This window comes from Myxine glutinosa, chromosome 12, assembly GCF_964187855.1.
Source record: "Myxine glutinosa chromosome 12, kmMyxGlut1.1, whole genome shotgun sequence".
Lineage (NCBI taxonomy): Eukaryota > Metazoa > Chordata > Myxini > Myxiniformes > Myxinidae > Myxine > Myxine glutinosa.
The window spans coordinates 73,624,889-73,638,101 of record NC_136272.1 but is presented as its reverse complement, the minus strand read 5'-3'; the positions used below and the strand labels follow the sequence as shown (position 1 = coordinate 73,638,101).

The window sequence follows — 13,213 nt, the reverse complement described above, 5'->3', positions numbered from 1 at the left end:
CAAATGTCTCTATGGTGACTGACTGTGTTCACTGTGCATGCAAATGTATTCTCCAACTCGTAAAATCCACAAATTGATTTGAAAATAGTTGAGTTTATATTACGTCATTCACTAAACTGATAACTAACACGAAAGAGCAATCAGGGATTGCAGACCCTCTCCAGGGACGTGTTCGTGTAGTGCATTCTGTGTGGTGTTTATCTTTATTATAATATAGCAAACGTATATGGTTATGCATGTCGTTATGTTTATGTGCGACGAAAACGTCTTCTTCTTCTTCAAATAAAATTAACACCCTGTGGTGCGGTGCACACACGACTCGATTGCCAGCGAGGTAGGCCACAACGCGTTGGTACAAACAAAGAGTCTTTATTAAGAGCTCGCACTTCAGCACTGGGCGGGCTCAAGCTTAGAGCCCGCATATATGTCCCGAGGCCACGCATTGCCCCCGGGCGTGGCCGATCGGTCGAAAGGCGGGGCATGCGTTTTCGTTCCCCACCTGGACGCTCGCACCATCCACTGGTGCGCGGAATTATTGTCCCTTGTGCCCGCCACACGCGCCCCCCCAGAATTCCCGCGCACCTGAAGGGTGAGTTTGCGGGGAAGCCGGATGACCCGGCCGAAACGCCCCCTGACGATGCGTGCAGGGCTGGGGGGTAGCGGGGCTGGGGGGTGCCGGGGGTCCGACCGCCAGGGGGCGGCCTCGACGCGGAGGCAGAGCTGCTTGCGGGGGGTGGTCCAGATCGAGGTGCCGGCTTGAGGCGGTCCACGGAGATATGATCCGGGGCACCGCCGATGTCGACAGTGAAATATTTGTCCCCGGTCTCCAGCACGTGGAAGGGCCCGTCGTACAGGGGCCGTAGCGGTGCCCGGTGGGCGTCGTGCCGGACAAAGACGGACTCCGCCGTGCGAAGCTCCGGGGCGACGTGGGAAGACGGGCAACCGTGGTGTGCCGTCGGCACTGGGGCGAACCTCTGGCCGGTCTCCTGCAGGGTGGAGCGCTGTTGCGCCGCGGACCAAGGAGCCGTGGAGTCGGGGATAAATTCGCCCGGTAGCCGCAGTGGTTGCCCGAAGACCAGCTCCGCCGAGGACGCGCGCAGGTCGTCCTTGGGCGCCGTCCTGAGGCCCAGCAGGACCCAGGGGAGCCTGTCGGGCCAGCTGCCGTCGTGGAGGCTGGCCCGGAGCGCGGCCTTCATCGAGCGATGAAAGCGCTCGCACAGGCCATTGGCCTGGGGGTGGTAGGCCGTGGTACGGTGTAGTTTTACGCCGAGCCCTTGCGCCACCGCGCCCCAGAGCTCCAAGGTGAACAGGGGGCCGCGGTCAGACGAGGTGTCCGAGGGGGCACCGAACCGGGCAACCCAAGTGGCGATGAAGGCCTGCGCCACATCAGCCGCAGACGTCGCCACCAATGGGACGGCCTCCGGCCACCGTGTGGTGCGGTCCACCATGGTGAGGAGGTGGGTGAACCCCCGCGAGGTGGGCAGAGGTCCCACCAAGTCGACGTGCACGTGGTCGAACCGACGCTCGGGCACCGCAAACGGGGCCTGGGTGTGGCGGTGGACCTTTGCACGCTGGCACGCGAGGCACGTCCTGGCCCAGTCGCGGACGTCCTTCCTGAGGCCATGCCAGACGAACTTCGCCGCGACGAGCTTCTAGGAGGCCTTCATGCCCCGGTGGAACAGGCCGTGGATGGCGTCGAACACTGGGCGCTGCCAGCCAGTGGGCACGATGGGGCGAGGCCGGCCGAGGGAGACGGCGCACAGGAGGGCCGCGCCCGCGGCGTCGAACGGCACCTCGGTGACGCGGAGGCCCGTGACGGCAGTCTGCAAGGCCTGGACGCCGGGGTCGGCGGTCTGGTCCTCCGCCATCTGGGCATAGTCGATCCTGAGGTGGACCGCGTGCGCGACGGACCGGGAAAGGCAATCCGCCACCGGGTTGTCTTTACCCGCCATGTGACGGATGTCCGTCGTATACTCAGACACAGCAGAGAGGTGACGCTGCTGCCGTGCCGACCATGGCTCGGCGACCTTGGCCATCGCGAACACAAGGGGCTTGTGGTCAACGAAAGCCGTGAACGGGCGGCCCTCCAGCAGATGGCGGAAGTGTCGGACCGCCAGGTGGAGCCCAAGCAGCTCGCGGTCGAAGGTGCTGTCGCGGCGTTCGTGCGGGCGAAGCTGCCGGCGAAAAAACGCCAGCGGCTGCCAAGCACCACGCACCCACTGCTCGTGCACCGCGCCCACCGCGTAGTCCGACGCATCGGTGGTGAGGGCGATCGGTGCATCGGGCGCCGGGTGCGCCAGCATGGTGGGGTTGGCCAGGGCCAGCTTTGCGCCCGCAAACGCCGCGGCCATCGGCTCCGACCAGGCGATGTCACCTTTGTCCGGCTTGCCCCGGAGGGCCTCATGCAGGGGGCGGAGGAGCTGGGCGACGTGGGGCACGAAGCAGTGGTAAAAATTTACCATGCCCAGGAACTCCTGGAGCCTTGATCGTGCGGGGTCGCGGGAAATCCCTGACCGCCTCTACCTTGACCGGTAAAGGGACGGCCCCGTGCCTGGTGATGCCGTGCCCCAAGAAGGCGATGGTGGCGACGTCGAAACGGCACTTTGCGGGGTTGATGATTAGGCCATGCTGGCCCAGGCGTTCGAAAAGCGTGCGGAGGTGGAGCAGGTGCTCCTCCCGGGACGCGCTCGCGACTAGGATGTCGTCCAGGTAGACATAGAGGAAAGGTAAGTCGCGCAATACACTGTCCATAAGCTGTTGGAACGCCTGGGCCGCATTCTTCAACCCGAAAGGCATTCGCAGGAACTCGAAGAGGCCGAAAGGGGTGATGATGGCCGTCTTCGGGACATCGCCCGGTTGTACGGGGACCTGCTGGTAGCCCCGGATGAGGTCCACCTTGGAAAACACGGTCGTGTTTGCCAACCGGGCGGAAAAGTCCTGGATATGCGGGACCGGGTAGCGGTCGGGGGTGGTGGCATCATTGAGCCGGCGGTAGTCACCGCACGGCCGCCATCCTCCGCCGGGCTTCGGCACAATGTGCAGCGGAGAGGCCCAAGCGCTGTTTGAGCGCCGCACGATACCCAGCCGTTCCAGCATGGCGAACTCCGCCTTCGCCATGGCGAGCTTCATGGGTTCGAGCCGGCGTGCCCGGGCGTAGACCGGCGGCCCGACCGTGGGTATATGGTGCTCCACCCCGTGTTTAACGGCCACCGCTGAGAAGGTGGGCCGCGTGAGGGCCGGGAAACTGGCTAGGAGGCGGGTAAAGTCATCCGCTGCCGGAAGCGTGCAAACTAAACTCGCCGGGATGGAACCTTTCAGCAAGCCGCTTGGCAAGCCGCTCAGTGAGCCGCTCAACGAGCCGCTCGGCGAACAAGCGAGCGAGCTGAAGGTTTCGGCCTGGACAAGACGTCTGCGCTTAACGTCGACCAACAAACCATGCGCACATAGGAAATCCGCACTGAGCAGGGCCATTGGCACACTGGCGGTGATGAACGACCATTGAAAGCGCTGCCCTCCGAACCGCAGTGAGAGGCAACGCTTCCCGAATGTGCGGATGGGTGTACCGTTGGCGGCAAGCAAAGCGGGGCCCCGGCCCGTGGCTTGCTTGTAGGACGCGGAGGCAGGGAGGACGCTTACCTGCGCTCCTGTGTCGCAAAGGAAACGGCGCCCGGACAAGGTGTCCGTGATGAACAGGAGGCTGCCGGAATGGCCGACACTCAGGGCCGCTAATGAGCGCCGGCCCGGTCGTTTCCCGACCCGTCCAAAGAGCACGGCGGGCGACACGTTTTAGCCTTGTGGCCGAACCTGGCGTGGTAGTAGCACAAGGTGTGCGGCGGTGACGGCCGCGGCGGCCGTGGTGGTGGCGGCGGCGGTAGTGGGCGGGGCGCAGCAGCGGCCACGAGGGAAGCCGGGGGCGCTGTAGCCTCTGCCCCGGGATCCACTACGGCAGCACCGTAAACCGACCGCGTGTCGCAGGCCGCGAAAAACTTGTCGGCCTCTCTGGCCAGGGCGCGGGGTTCCGTGATGTTGGAACCGGCCAGCGCAAGGCGCACCTGTATCGGTAGCTGGCGGAGGAAAAGTGCGCGGAACAAGAAATCCGGGCGCTGGTCTCCAAGCAGCGACAGTATGAAATCCATCCGGACGGTGTGTCGCCGAGGGCGGGAAGGTCCAGGAGGGGGTCGGCCCGTTCGATCTCCGTGAGCCCGAACGTGGCGAGGAGGAGATGTTTGAGCGCCTCGTACTTGTTGTCGCCCGGCAGGCGCCGAAGGATGGACACGACTCGGGCGGCAGTGCCGGGCCCGAGGGCGGCGACCACGTGGTAGTACCGGGTCTCGTCCGCCGTGATGCCTCGGAGCTGAAATTGAGCTTCGGCCTGCACAAACCAAACGTCGGCTTGTGCTTCCCAAAACTCCGGGAGTTTGATGGCGACGGCGTTGGTAGTCATGGCGCGTTCGGGGGTCAGCAACGGCTGAACCAATCGGGGTCACCAGTGTGGTGCTGTGCACACACGACTCGATTGCCAGAGAGGTTGGCCACAACGTGTTAGTACAAACAAAGAGTCCTTATTAAGAGCTCGCACTTCAGCACTGGGCGGGCTCGAGCTTAGATCCCGCATATATGTCCCGAGGCCACGCCTTGCCCCCGGGCGTGGCCGATTGGTCGAAAGGCAGGGCATGCGTTTTCGTTCCCCGCCTGGACGCTCGCGCCACCCACTGGTGCGCGGAATTATTGTCCCTTGTGCCTGCCACAACCCTCTTAATTAACCCTCTTAATTGCATTAAGACTGCTGAGACCCCTCAGATCTTTAATGACCCTTTAATTCCCCCAAGACCCTTCAGACCACCAATACCCCTGAAGACCCAAAATACCCTGAAGACCCTGAAAACCCAAAACACCCTGAAGACCCAAAACACCCCGAAGACGCAAAACACCCCAAGGACCCAAAACATCCCGAAGACCCAAAACACCCCGAAGACCCAAAACACCCCAAAGACCCAAAACACCCCAAAGCCACCAAAGACCCTTAAATACCCCCAAAGACTCTTAAAGACCCAGATGAAACAAAAGACCCTTAAGACACAAAATACCCTTAAAGGCCCAGAAGATCCAAAAGATCCTGAAGCCCCAAATGGCTTTGAAGACCTAAAACACCATGAAGACACAAAAGACCCAAAAGACACCGAAATGGTCAAAGATGCCTATCCCTCTGAAATGACTGTGGTGTGGCGCGAGGAGCGCACCGAGTCACACTAGTATTGACAATGTAGATTTAAGTTCAATCCAATATGGCTGCCGAACCACGTGACCGACGGCATCATCAATTTCATTATCCCATACAATTTTTGTGTATATTTTTCTGATTTTTTTTGTTTTTGAATTAAAAATAAATAAATAAAGTGTCAATCTCAAACTGTTCGGATCAAGCGTTCCCATGGAGTCCCATCAAAGAATGATAATGGAGTATCAATGAGTGGGGTACTGACATCACCACTTTTTCTACCACATCAGTCATCTCAAAATGACTACTTCAAATATTATGACTATTAAAATATCTTCAAATATCTCAAAATGACTATTTAAAAAATTTATCACTACTTCAAATACCTAAAATTAGAATCAGGTGCACCAGCTCAGGTGCAAATGATTAGAACATCGTTAGAGAGGATCTTGGAGGAACCTGTGTCATTTAAACCTCAGACATTTAGTTTGGTTTGCTCTTTGTTGTGGAAGTGTGCGGCGTCACTATGCCGAGATCAAAAGAGCTCTCTGAGGCCTTCAGAAAGAAGGTTATAGATGCCTACGAGTCTGGGAAGGGATTTAAAAAGATCTCCAAACAATTTGAAATCAATCATTCTATTGTCCGGAAGATCATCTACAAGTGGAGAAGATTCCAAACAACTGCCAACTTGTTCAGGACAGGCCGCCCCAGCAAGTTCAGTCCGAGAGCAGACCGAAAGATGCTGAAAGAAGTCTCTAAGAACCCCACAATGTCATCATGGGACCTACAGGTAGCTCTTGCCACTGTTGATGTCAAAGTGCACGAGACTACCATTAGAAAGAGGCTGCACAAATTTGATCTACATGGGAGGTGTGCCAGGAGGAAACCGTTGCTGTCCAGAAAGAACATCAGGGCAAGACTAAAGTTTGCCAATGAACACCTAGGCAAAGACCAGCACTTCTGGAACAATGTGCTCTGGACAGATGAGTCAAAGGTAGAGCTATTTGGCCACAGTACCAGAAGACATGTTTGGCGAAAACCAAAGAAAGCATTTGACCACAAGAACCTGATACCAACTGTAAAGCATGGTGGTGGAAATATTATGGTTTGGGGCAGCTTTGCTGCATCAAGGCCTGGGCAGTTCACCATCATAGAATCCACAATGAATTCTTCATTGTACCAGAGGGTGCTTGAGGATAACGTGAGGCCATCTGTCGGAAAGTTGAAGCTCAACCGAATGTGGACCTTGCAACATGACAATGGCCATAAACATACCAGTAAATCCAACAAGGAATGGCTGAAAAGAAAGAAATGGAGGGTTCTGGAATGGCCAAGTCAAAGCCTGGATCTAAATCCCATCGAGATGTTGTGGGGGGATTTGAAACGAGCTGTGCATGCAAGAAACCCCTCAAACATCGCACAGCTGAAAGAATTCTGCATGGAGGAGTGGGCAAAAATTTCTCCCAGTCCATGTCAGAGACTGGTAGACAGTTACAAGAAATGCCTACTTGAGGTTGTTTCTGCCAAAGGGGGCAATACCACCGATTAGAGCCAAGGGTGTACTTACTTTATCCACATGCGAAATTTGCATTTATGTTTATTTAAATTATACAATGGACTACAAAATGTAAATGTTTCATGATATTAGTTATATTATATCACCTTTATCTATCAATATTGTTGAAATGAAGATCAAATAGCTGTATGTTAAAATATGTTGAAAAAGTCAAAACTTTGCATGGGGTGTATTTACTTTTTCACGTGACTGTATGTATGACATTTCACATGGATCTGTTAAGCGGTACTCCGGAAGAGATTTTTTTCCCTTAAATTCAAGATGCCGGCCAAACTACATGACTAATGATGTCATAGTTTGCAAATATTTTGCCCCCTTTGATATGTAAATATATGTTTCAAGTTTCGTATCGATCTGATAAGCGATTTCAGAGAAGTGGGTTTTTAAAGTTTTATTTTGAAATCGAATATGGCCGCCAAACCACGTGAATGATGTTTTTTTTTTTTTGCAAACTTGTATCCCTATGGCTCGGCGGTTATATTTGTAAAATTTCACGTTTATCCGTTCAGCGGTTGTCAAGAAGAAGATTGAAGTTTACGACGTCACAGGCAATGGCAGCATTTACATTGTAAGTAAGCCAATGTAAGTCAAAATTTCAAAAACAAAATTAATGATGCACTAAGTTACATTGGTATCTATAATGTGTTAAAGTTTCGTAGAGCTAGCTATAACGGTTTTCTTGGAATAGTCTCCACAAAATGTGTGAGAATAATAATCCTTACAAGAACAATTTGTTCCAGTGGGAACCTCACTGGAAGCCTAACAAGTCCAATAACAATAGGAGACCCCATTATCTTATAGACTTGGTCCCCTAATAACAATAGAAGACGCAGGCTCTAATAGACTTGGTCCCCTAATAACAATAGGAGACCCAGGCTCTAATAGACTTGGTCCCCTAATAACAATAGGAAACCCAGGCTCTAATAGACTTGGTCCCCTAATAACAATAGGAGACACAGTCTCTTGTAGACTTGGTCCCCTAATAACAATAGGAGACCCAGGCTCTAATAGACGTGGTCCCCTAATAACAATAGGAGACCCAGGCTCTAATAGACGTGGTCCCCTAATAACAATAGGAGACCCCATTATCTTATAGACTTGGTCCCCTAATAACAATAGGAGACTGAGTCTCTTCTAGACTTGCTCCCCTAATAACAATAGGAGACCCAGTCTCTTGTAGACTTGGTCCCCTAATAACAATAGAAGACGCAGGCTCTAATAGACTTGGTCCCCTAATAACAATAGGAGACCCAGGCTCTAATAGACTTGGTCCCCTAATAACAATAGGAAACCCAGGCTCTAATAGACTTGGTCCCCTAATAACAATAGGAGACACAGTCTCTTGTAGACTTGGTCCCCTAATAACAATAGGAGACCCAGGCTCTAATAGACGTGGTCCCCTAATAACAATAGGAGACCCCATTATCTTATAGACTTGGTCCCCTAATAACAATAGGAGACTGAGTCTCTTCTAGACTTGCTCCCCTAATAACAATAGGAGACCCAGTCTCTTGTAGACTTGGTCCCCTAATAACAATAGAAGACCCAGGCTCTAATAGACTTGGTCCCCTAATAACAATAGGAGACCCAGGCTCTAATAGACTTGGTCCCCTAATAACAATAGGAGACACAGTCTCTTGTAGACTTGGTCCCCTAATAACAATAGGAGACCCAGTCTCTTGTAGACTTGGTCCCCTAATAACAATAGAAGACCCAGGCTCTTATAGAATTGGTCCCCAAACAACAACAACAACAACAACGATAATTGGCAATAATAATAAGGATAATAACATGACCCTGTATGGAGTGGTTGTTCGGAGTTGTTGAAATCTGAAGGGAAGCATCGGTTATGTTGCCAATTATAGACTAAAATTAAAACGACCACAAACTCGTAATTAAATATGGATGCATTATGCGAAGCATGGCAAAGTCACCTTTTCATCCAAAGAGAAGCAAACACACCGGTAGCAGGTGTTACATGTAAGGGTCCATGCTGTGATCATGGCGCAGGGATGCCCGACAGATATTACCTCGTAAATGCACGCACACCAAGCCTTGCTAAGTATTGGCCATAAATCCTGTTTGGCTCATTACCTTTGGATAGGATGGTTAGTTGTGTAAAAAAAAAATGCAGAATTTTTGGTACCTGCTCCAAGCTACTTCGTGGAATGTCCTAGTTCCACCCAATAGTGGTGTCCTTGTGTTTTATACTTCTCCCACCCCCCCCCCCCCCCTTCCCTCGCCTCCTCCCCCCAAGCCCTCTCCCTCCCACACATCTCCCTGCTCTTAAATGTTGTGTGCTCTCAAGTGTTTGTGTGCTTCCCATTCTCTTGTCTTCCGCTCCCTCTTTTTATATATTTTGTTTGTCTGGTTGATTTGTTTGTGAAGTAAATGTCAGCTCTTTCACGAGCCTCGATTCAGTATCCAAAAAAAAAAATTAAAAAAAATTGCATGAACATGTGGAGTAGTATTACTTGTTAACAGAATAAAGAAATAAAGATGACTTTTGCACAGTCCAAGTGTAGCTTTTAATCCAAATTATTGTGGTCCTGGCAGAGGCATTACCAAGGAGATGCTTTGATGTGATTAGGAAGCTTTCCGCTTTTCCTAATGAATCATGTTGATCTCATGGAAACCAGAGAGTACCTCCATTCATAATATTGGATTTTAAAAGTTTACTACTTTAGCTGCAAGGGGATGCAATTTAAAATCATTGGACTGAATTGAGCGGAAAGTTTCCTTTTTTTTCATTCAATAGAGCTCGAAGGTCATGGAGACGCATGTACGTGTGTCGCAGCCATGTAGAGACATCGGTGCACATTTACTTCAATTACAATGGAATTCGCATACGATGCACAAAGCATCATACAAGTCATGTTCTCAGATGGGAATGCCATAGGTTTATGTCTGCGTTGGTTTTATGAAATAGTTGAAAATTGAGAGTTTTATGAAACTGAAAGAAATAAATAATTGAACAAATTTTGAAATAAATTAATGAAATAAATAATTATGAAATAAATATGATATAAATTTTATGAAATAGTTTTATGAAATAATACATTTAAATGGTTGAAATCGTTTATGAATAGTGTCTACGTTGATTTTTCTGAAATAGTAGAAAATCATGAAATAGTTTTATGAAACTGAAATAAATAAATTATGAAATAAATAAATTATGAAATAAACACATTATGAAATAAATAATTATGAAATAAATATGATATAAATTTTATGAAATAGTTTTATGAAATAATACATTTAAATGGTTGAAATCGTTTATGAATAGTGTCTACGTTGATTTTTCTGAAATAGTAGAAAATCATGAAATAGTTTTATGAAACTGAAATAAATAAATTATGAAATAAACAAATAATGAAATAAACACATTATGAAATAAATAAATAATGAAATAAATAATTATGAAATAAACACATTATGAAATAAATAAATAATGAAATAAATAAATAATGAAATTAATAAATTATGAAATAAACAAATAATGAAATAAACACATTATGAAATAAATAAATAATGAAATAAATAAATAATGAAATAAACACATTATGAAATAAATAAATTATGAAATAAATTATGAAACAAATTATGAAATAAATGTGAAATGAATAGTTTGGATCTTGAAGTTTGGTTTTATGAAATAGTTGAAAATTATGAAATAGTTTATGAAACTGAAATAAATAAATTATGAAATAATAAATTATGAAACAAATTATGAAATAAATGTGAAATGAATAGTTTGGATCTTGAAGTTTGGTTTTATGAAATACAGTAGTTGAAAATTATGAAATAGTTTATGAAACTGAAATAATAAATGATGAAATAATAAATTATGAAACAAATTATGAAATAAATGTGAAATGAATAGTTTGGAACTTGAAGTTTGGTTTTATGAAATAGTTGAAAATTATGAAATAGTTTATGAAACTGAAATAAATAAATTATGAAATAATAAATTATGAAATAAATGTGAAATGAATAGTTTGGATCTTGAAGTTTGGTTTTATGAAATACAGTAGTTGAAAATTATGAAATAGTTTATGAAACTGAAATAATAAATGATGAAATAATAAATTATGAAACAAATTATGAAATAAATGTGAAATGAATAGTTTGGAACTTGAAGTTTGGTTTTATGAAATAGTTGAAAATTATGAAATAGTTTATGAAACTGAAATAAATAAATTATGAAATAATAAATTATGAAATAAATGTGAAATGAATAGTTTGGATCTTGAAGTTTGGTTTTATGAAATAGTTGAAAATTATGAAATAGTTTATGAAACTGAAATAATAAATGATGAAATAATAAATTATGAAACAAATTATGAAATAAATGTGAAATTAATAGTTTTATGAAATAATAAAATAAAATAGTGGAAATAGTTGAAAATTATGAAATAGTTTTATGAAACTTAAATAAATAAATAAGTAATGAAATAAATAAATTATGAAATAAACACATGAAATAAATAAATTATGAAACAAATCTACTATATAAGAGAGCCGTTGATGCGTGTGTGTGTGTGTGTGTGTGTGTGTGTGTGTGTGTGTGTGTGTGTGTGTGTGTGTGTGTGTGTGTGTGTGTGTGTGTGTGTGTGTGTGTGTGTGTGTGTGTGTGTGTGTGTGTCTGTGTCTGTGTGTTGCCATTTTTCTCAGAGATGGCTGAACGGATCTTCGTCAAACTTTCAGAGGTTCATCATTGAGTGCCTGGGAGTGTTTTAGGCCAAAATAAATTCTCTCGATAGTGCCTAAACCTTTTTGATTAATGATAGTTATGTACAAGTACACATTCGCATAAATAAATACAAAACAATTACCAGACATTTGAACACAAATAATAACACAATTCCGAAAGAGGTCGAAGTTGGTGGTAACGCATCTTCATCTTCTTCATGAACATCATCATACTTAACTCAGAAACGTGATGAACGGTACATTCAGCAGCAGATATTCAACGAAAAGGTAAAATGATGATTTGACATTTGTGATGGATTCTGATTTGGATGTAATTGCTTTTCCATTATATTTCCCCTCATTTCAAATATGCAAATGTTTCTTTTTTGCTTAAGCAACGCCGGGTGCTCCAGCTATAAACACTTTACTTTACTCGGGGTACAAATACAACTTTGTCTGGGTGGTAACCCAGGGTATGTGGCTGTGGCCTCTTTAGGGGAGCTGGGGGACCGGGAGAGGGGCGAAAATACTCTATGTAAATGTGTACCGTGTAGCGCCACCTGGTGTTGGTAGCAGAGGGTATTACAATTTCCTTTTTTACCTGTGCAACACTGAGGGTATGAAGCACTCTTTGCACACGTACATTTTTTCCTCCTTAACCCCTCCTCTCTCCTCCCCCAAAACGGAGGGGCCTGTCAAAGCCCCCCCTCCCCCAAATATGTATATGTAGTATATATTTCTCCTCCGTCTCCCCTCACCTCCCGCACGTCTCTGAGCTGTCTAGCCTGGGTTTGAATCCCGACCCAGCTATAAACTGCCATTCTGGTGTTTCGCATGCAGTGCATGTAAATGTGCACTGATCATCAGAAGAAGTTGAGCTCATGGAGGACCCATTTCCCATGAAGTTAAAGATCCCACCTTGTGTTTCACGAAGAGCAAGCGAGTTATCACCTGTATCCTGAACAAACTACAAATTCCTGACCGATATAGCAAATCCTATGGGGAAGGGGGGCACTTGTAGGGCATCAGATCTGATGTACCAAACCCTAAGGGGAAAGGGGGGGGGGCACTTGTAGGGCATCAGATATGATGTACCAAACCCTAAGGGGAAAGGGGGGGCACTTGTAGGGCATCAGATCTGATGTACCAAAGCCTAAGGGGAAAGGGGGCACATGTGGGGCATCAGATCGATATACCAAATGCGAGGGGAGAAGGGGGCACTTTTGGGTCATCAGATCCGATGAACCTAACCCTAGGGGGAAAGGGGGCACATGTGGGGCATCAGATCGATATACCAAATGCGAGGGGAGAAGGGGGCACTTTTGGGTCATCAGATCCGATGAAACAAACACTAGGAGGGGGGGGGGGAGGTAAGGAGGGCACTTGTGAGGCATCAGATCCGATGAACCAAACCCTAAGGGGAAAGGGGGGGGGCACTTGTAGGGCATCAGATATGATGTACCAAACCCTAAGGGGAAAGGGGGGGCACTTGTAGGGCATCAGATCTGATGTACCAAAGCCTAAGGGGAAAGGGGGGCACTTGTGGGGCATCAGATCCGATATACCAAATCCGAGGGGGGGAGGGGGCACTTGTGAGGCATCAGATCCGATGTACCAAACCCTAAGGGGAAAGGGGGGCACTTGTGGGGCATCAGATCCGATGAACCTAACACTAGGGGGTGGGGGGGAAGGAGGTATGGAGGGCACTTGTGAGGCATCAGATCCGA

The 13,213-nt window shown here is 47.5% G+C and overlaps 1 protein-coding gene and 1 long non-coding RNA gene across 2 annotated transcripts in view; both read right to left on the bottom strand.

The window, feature by feature from the left end:
- The window catches only part of HPRT1 (hypoxanthine phosphoribosyltransferase 1), a 684,029-nt gene that overhangs the window by 293,860 nt on the left and 376,956 nt on the right, over positions 1-13,213 (bottom strand). The gene's annotated exons all lie outside the window — the stretch shown is intronic.
- LOC137437515 (uncharacterized) overlaps positions 1-13,213 on the bottom strand; it is a 47,847-nt gene that overhangs the window by 1,149 nt on the left and 33,485 nt on the right. The window lies entirely within an intron of this gene.